At 47.5% G+C, this 6,000-nt stretch overlaps 1 protein-coding gene across 1 annotated transcript in view; it reads right to left on the bottom strand.

The window, feature by feature from the left end:
* ADAMTS10 (ADAM metallopeptidase with thrombospondin type 1 motif 10) overlaps window positions 1–4,850 on the bottom strand; it is a 56,070-nt gene extending 51,220 nt beyond the window's left edge. The window contains exon 1 of the mRNA XM_082779754.1: window positions 4,364–4,850. The gene's annotated coding sequence lies outside the window, so the exon portion shown is untranslated. The remainder of the gene's footprint in view (window positions 1–4,363) is intronic.
* Window positions 4,851–6,000: the final 1,150 nt, after the last annotated feature.

The following is a 6,000-nucleotide window of genomic DNA, read 5'->3' on the forward strand; positions in this document are numbered from 1 at the left end:
TGTATCCCACACATCCTGGTGCTGCACCAGCATTAGAACACTCCAAGATGGGTCTGGATCATCAGGATCATGTGCTATAGCCCCCTGTAGCCCGGCTCCTTGCCCACCACACCACCTACATCCGTGGCACAGCGCAGTCTCACACGCTGAAGCTAGAGAGATAAGAAAGGCCTACCAAGCTTCCCAAGGAGGACACCTGAGGTGGCTCCTGTTACCCAGAAGGGCTGTGAGAAGTGCTGCGGAACCTGCAGTGAATGCAGAGGCAAGCAGCTCCTACCACCAGCACAGCATTCTCATGGCACAGCAGCATCCAACTCCACACCAGCAACAGCACAGCCCTGGACAGGGAAGAACTCACAGCATTGCTTGTCTCTAACCCCCACTGCTGATTTGGTCCTGCCACACTGAAGTGAAGAGTAACTGAGTGACCCACAGAGATCCCTGTTCCCATCTGCTTCTCAGAACAGGGTTAACTGACAAAACTCAGGCTGTCCAATGGGGTCACACACAGGAGCAGCTTAGAGAGATGAAGTGAGCTGCAGAGGAATACCCAGAAATGGAAAAATAAGTTTGGACCAGGCTCTCCTTCTAGGAAATCAGAGAAGCAGCTGCATCATGGCAACACAGGAGAAAGGAGCCTGGTGAGCAGAGCCCCAGCTGGCCAGAGGCACCTTTCTCCATCTGCTCTACCTGCCTTGCTGCCTGCTCAGCTGTGTACAGTCAGCACCATGGGGCCCAGGCTGTCCCCTGAACGGCAAGCACGCAGCCTCAGCCTCCCGGGGCACTAGGAGCACAACACTGCTGGCACACAGCACAACGCACCCCCAAGACCCTGATGGCTGCACCATCCCACTGCCTTACAACCCTTCCTGTATCCCCAAGTCTCCCTGCAGCCTCCCTCTCCTCTCCCTACTGACTTCATTTCACAGCAGGGCAAACCAAGGCAAAAAGCAAAGCGAGTTGACCACAGCTATGCAGGAAGCCCACGCAAGGGCATGGGGGTCCCCCCTTGGTGCAAGGCAGCACGACAGTGACAGTGAGCACCCCCAGGCCCCCATACACATTTCCACAGAGAAACACACTGTGAGCTCTGCACTGGGATGAGGTCTTGCAGACAACACGGGGCTCCCGATTCACTCCAGCCCTCAGCTCTGGAGGATCTGCAGATGGCTTTTAGTCTCTGGCTCCCATGAGCGAGTTCCAAGAGCTCTGCTGTGCAGAGAGTTTATGGGCACTTTTTCCCCTCCCTCCAGGTTATCTCTTCAGGGAAACATATGGCCCAGATGGTTTGGATTTGGTGGGGTATGGCAGGGTGCAGCAGAATGTGCCATCTCACAAAAACATGTGGCTTTTCCTAGTGAGGAAGTTGCAGTCCAAAGGTCACCCGGTACATTTATCCCTGCCTAGATGCAGAGGAGCTGCCCAGCTGCTAACCCCAATAGGGCCTAGCTAGTGATTTTCACTGTGGTTTTAAATGAAGCCCACAGGGTGATGTCTTGGTCCTGTAGAGGTCAGTGGCACAACTCTCACTGCAGGAGGCCAGGATTTCACCCTTAAATTCAACTGGAAGAAAGATTTATATATGTTTGAGTTCAAAAGAATTTGCAGAACTACACAGGAATAGATTAATTTGAACTTTTAAAAAATGGAGCTACAGTGGAAGAAAAGGAAACAATTGCAGTAATGGTGGCTTGGGATGATAAACAGGAGCATAGAGACGCTGAACACAGCATACCCCAAGCATGTCTGTTCCCCATCTGGGCAAATGCAGTACATAGGAGAGCAGCAGCAACAGAGCAGCTGGACGGAGACCCTGCACTTAATGTGTGCCACTGACATTGCTCCACTCAAGTCAGATGGACCTAAAATATTTTGGCACATGTTCTCACTGGAGAATCTCCCAATACTTGAATTGTTTGCAGACTTGATGTAAGGCACTCCCAGTAACTGAGATGGTAAGATTTGCCTGATGATATCCCTTTAAAACTCCCTACAGCCTTGACAAACAAGTCTGTACCGAGGCTGGTGGTATTCTATGCTTCTCACCCTGCAATAGCTGCACATGAGATCTGACCTGCTTACAGATTCCCAGCAAATGTCTGCAACTACTTGCCCTGCAAATATTTTCTATGGGTGCTGGGGTCAAGCAAAGATCTTTTTGACTTGCATATCTCTAGCACATTTGAACTGACATCATCCAAATCACTAGTGAATTGTTTCTGAAAAATTGACAAATTTTATTCAAATTCTGTTTATTTTAAGTTAATTTGTGTTAAATTGAGATCTAGGCAGGACAGGACGTGACAAACACATCCCGCGGTGTTTCTGGCTTAGAATGAACTAATTGCTGGAAACTTGGCAAGAAAAGTGGTTTTTGGAGTTGGGGGCTTCAGATAAGCTTTAGATGAGTGCTTGAACAGAATTATCTCCTGTGTGGGCCTGATGCAACCTGTACTGAAAAGCCCTCTATGGCAGCAGAGCCCACGCTGTCCCCAGTCCAGGGCTGTATGTGATAAGCACACTTATTCCTCCCCACAACAGTCTCTGGGTGGCCTTGAGCCATCAGCGATAAAAGAGCTCTCAAGTTACAAGTTTGCATGTTGGTAATTAAAAGGCCTCTCGCATGATGAGGAGAAACTGTTTATGTTGAGCAGGCAACACCTTCCCTTAGGGTTATACTTCACCCCATCGATAGCTCATTCACTCACAGCTTATTGGAGCACTGCTCTGCCAAATGAAACAGTTCAGCCCCGAAGTCTTATCTGGAAAAAGCATGATTTAGAGGAGATGACAAGGCCTTTCCCACTCCACCATCAAGCAGCTGCTTGGGGAACGCAACAGCAGACGCACCTACAATCACCGGAGGTTTCTCTAATGAAGGAGACGGAAACTGGAGGGTGCTGCCCATGGGTGCTGCTGGTGGGGCCAGCCCAGAACAATGGGACGTCAGGGATGGAGCAACCGAGACAGCCTGCATGAGCCTTATATGGAGAAACTTCGTGACACTGGAACCATCTCCCCAGAACTAGAGGAAGACTCTTTGGCTCAGGCATTTAAAGCTAGTCTGGGCATGGCACTGGTGAGTAGAGGGAATGCTCCTGCAGTGGCTAAGGAACTACCTGGGCAGCCTGAAAAAGCATCTTCCACTGCCTGTGGTGTGAGGGAGACCAAGAATGAACAAAGAAAGGCTTCAAAAATCTTCCTGCTATCACCCATCATGCACTCGATTGTGTGCTGTCACCATGCAAGCTCTGCTAACAACAGTATTAATGAGCAGAATAAGAAACAGATCTCCCTGGCATGTCTGAGTTATCTCCAGCCAATGTGGGTATTGGCATGGACTTAATTAGGAAAACAAAAGCCCCCTGAGGTTCACAGCCAAGCATACACTTGATCAGAAATGTGCCCCTAAATGAGCCTCGGTTTGAAATACTAAATTTTGCCGCCCAGACGCAGCTGGCGCCAAAGCAAGGTACCTGCCCTGGAGCGCAGCACAGACCAGAGTGGCTCCGCGCTTCTCTCCCAGGTGGATTTTTCCCCTCTGGAAGATTTTTGTCAAGGTTATTTTATAAACTCCTTTCTATTTATAGTGCAGCTCCTTCAGCTCTAATGAGATAATCTTCTGGCATTTCACCATCACTAATATTTACTTTGATGTTTAAAATAACATGTTCTGAGAGACTGATCTTATTAAAAACCCCTTCAAAATATAATCAGAGCAAAGAAATATATGACTAGTGCAACAGGGCCAAATGCCTGGTGATGCACATGAAGTTAATGGCTTTGCAACTTTTTCAGGTCAGACAGTTTATAATCCTCTGCCCGCAACGCACAGGAGGGAAAGAGGCAGCTCCTGAAGATGGAGAGAGGCAGCAAAAGAGGGAGAGGGAATGCAATCCACGTCTATTCACAGGAATGAGGACAGCATAGTTCTGCAGCAGTGACTGTAGCTGCTGCTTTCTGTAATTAAGAGTTTCACCCACAGCAGCTCTGCCTAAGAGAAACCTATTTTAAAGCAGCAAACATGCAATCAGATGGCTTAATGCAATAAAAAGTAGAGTGGTGTGGGGAAAGGGGGAGGTGAGAGAGACAGCGCGCGAGAGCAGATGCCTGACTCCTGCCGTCTGCAGACACTTTGAAACACAACCCTGCGTTTTTATGGAAACTCTGAATGTTGGAGAAGGGTGAACATGGTTTTCATTCTCATAAATGTTTTTCCAGCATGCAATACTCTTTGGGCTCATTCCTTCTCCAGGGAGACGGTTCTGATTTCAAAGAACATTCACATTCCCTCTACTCCAGACCACCCCACTTCAACCTCAAAGAGTTTTCTCTGGAAAAAATATTTTAAAGACTGTTTTACCTTTTTCTAGCGTTTTCCCTTCTTTCTTCTTTTTCCCCTTTTAATTCTTTGAGCTTCTTTTGTTTTTCTTTTTTCTTTTTCTTTTTCCCAGCAGCAGCCAAAGGCTTCTCTCTCCTCCTCAGTTCTGCGGGTGTCAGAAAGTTTCCAGGCTGAAGGTTTATGTTGCCTTCCTCAATAACCTTCTTCTGTCAGACCCAGGCAGCGCTGGACCTAGAGACTATGCTAAAAAGTCTCCTTTCAGGAAGTGAGCAGTAATAAGAGAGAGGCTCGGAGGCAGCATGTATAGGGGCTGCTCAAAAAAAAAAAAAAAAAAAAAAAAAGAAACTTTGCTCAGGAATTTTGCCAGGATTATCCAAAAAAATCCCAAACCCACAAGGCTGTAAAAGTCCCGCCCTGACTGCTGACATCAGTGCAGAAGGCAGGTCTTGCCTGCAACAGTATAAAACTAATCAGCTAAACCCTCTGCAAAAGAGGAGGCAGCGATCCTCCCAGGCAGACAGAGCTGCTCACAGAGTCCCAAAGGCAATGCGGGCTGGGGCCTTGACGGCTCCCTGGCCAATAAAACATCCCTATAAAAGCAGTAAAGCACAGGGGTCACGCTGACGGCAGCACATAGCAGACAGAACAGATAAAAACAAGCCAGGATTCCCCCCTAACAACAACAACAAAAAAAACTAACACACAAATGAAATTCCCATCCTTCATTATAACTAGCTTTCAAAATGTTTTTAAAAATGCATGTCTGATGAAATTGCCTTAATAACGACAGCTGTGCTCTATAGCATGATTAGGTATTGGCTTTAAATTTAAAAAAGCCATGAAGAATTTGTTAGTGTTTTAAGAAGTCCATTCCCTCCCAAGTTACATCATTTTCGCCCTGTTGGCTCCTGTGAGGCATAATTTCTCTTGTTCTGCTGCCACCGTGGAGTGTCCCACAGAGGACAATACATTTCTAAAGAACAGAATAAACACTGCAAATAAAATAGTGTGTTTTTTTTTTTTTTTTTTAGGAAAAAAAGCCCTTTCAGGACACATAAAACAATAACCAATAAACAATAAAGGGCAGGCACTCATTTCTTTCTTCTGTCTGAAGTCTTCTTTGAGATCAGAAAGCAGAATGTGCAAAGCCTTGGCAAAGAGAATTACCTGGCCATTCTGCAAATATAAAAACCAACCCTTCCCAATTGCCCTGCTTCTGTCTGGATAGAGAAGGGCCCTGGGAAGGACATGAGAAAAAGACTGCAGCATCAGACAGCAGAGCCCCAACCTGAGCCCCTCTCTGGGTCAGACAAACCCCAAAACCCTTCCCGGGGAGCCTTTTGGCATGAGAGGATTTGCATGAAAGGCAAGAGGGTGGAAAGGAACAGGGGAAGGTATAAGCCAAGTCTACATCTGTACAGAGCCAAAGCCACAGGATCTGGCCCTAAGGGCAGACCTCTGCAGCCACAGCTTGTGGGGAGGGTGCTGGGTGCCACCCAGGCTGACCCAGGGCAGGCCGGTGAGCACACAGCTGTTAGATGAGAATGGAGGACAGGGAAAGCCACAGAGTCAGACCCAAGGCCTGGCCAGCCCTGTGCCTAATCTGATATTGGTCACAGGATGCTTGAGCAAAAGGATTAAGAAAAAAAAGCAAGAAG

The sequence above is a fragment of the Aythya marila genome (genome assembly GCF_965140915.1).
Source record: "Aythya marila genome assembly, chromosome: 27".
NCBI lineage: Eukaryota > Metazoa > Chordata > Aves > Anseriformes > Anatidae > Aythya > Aythya marila.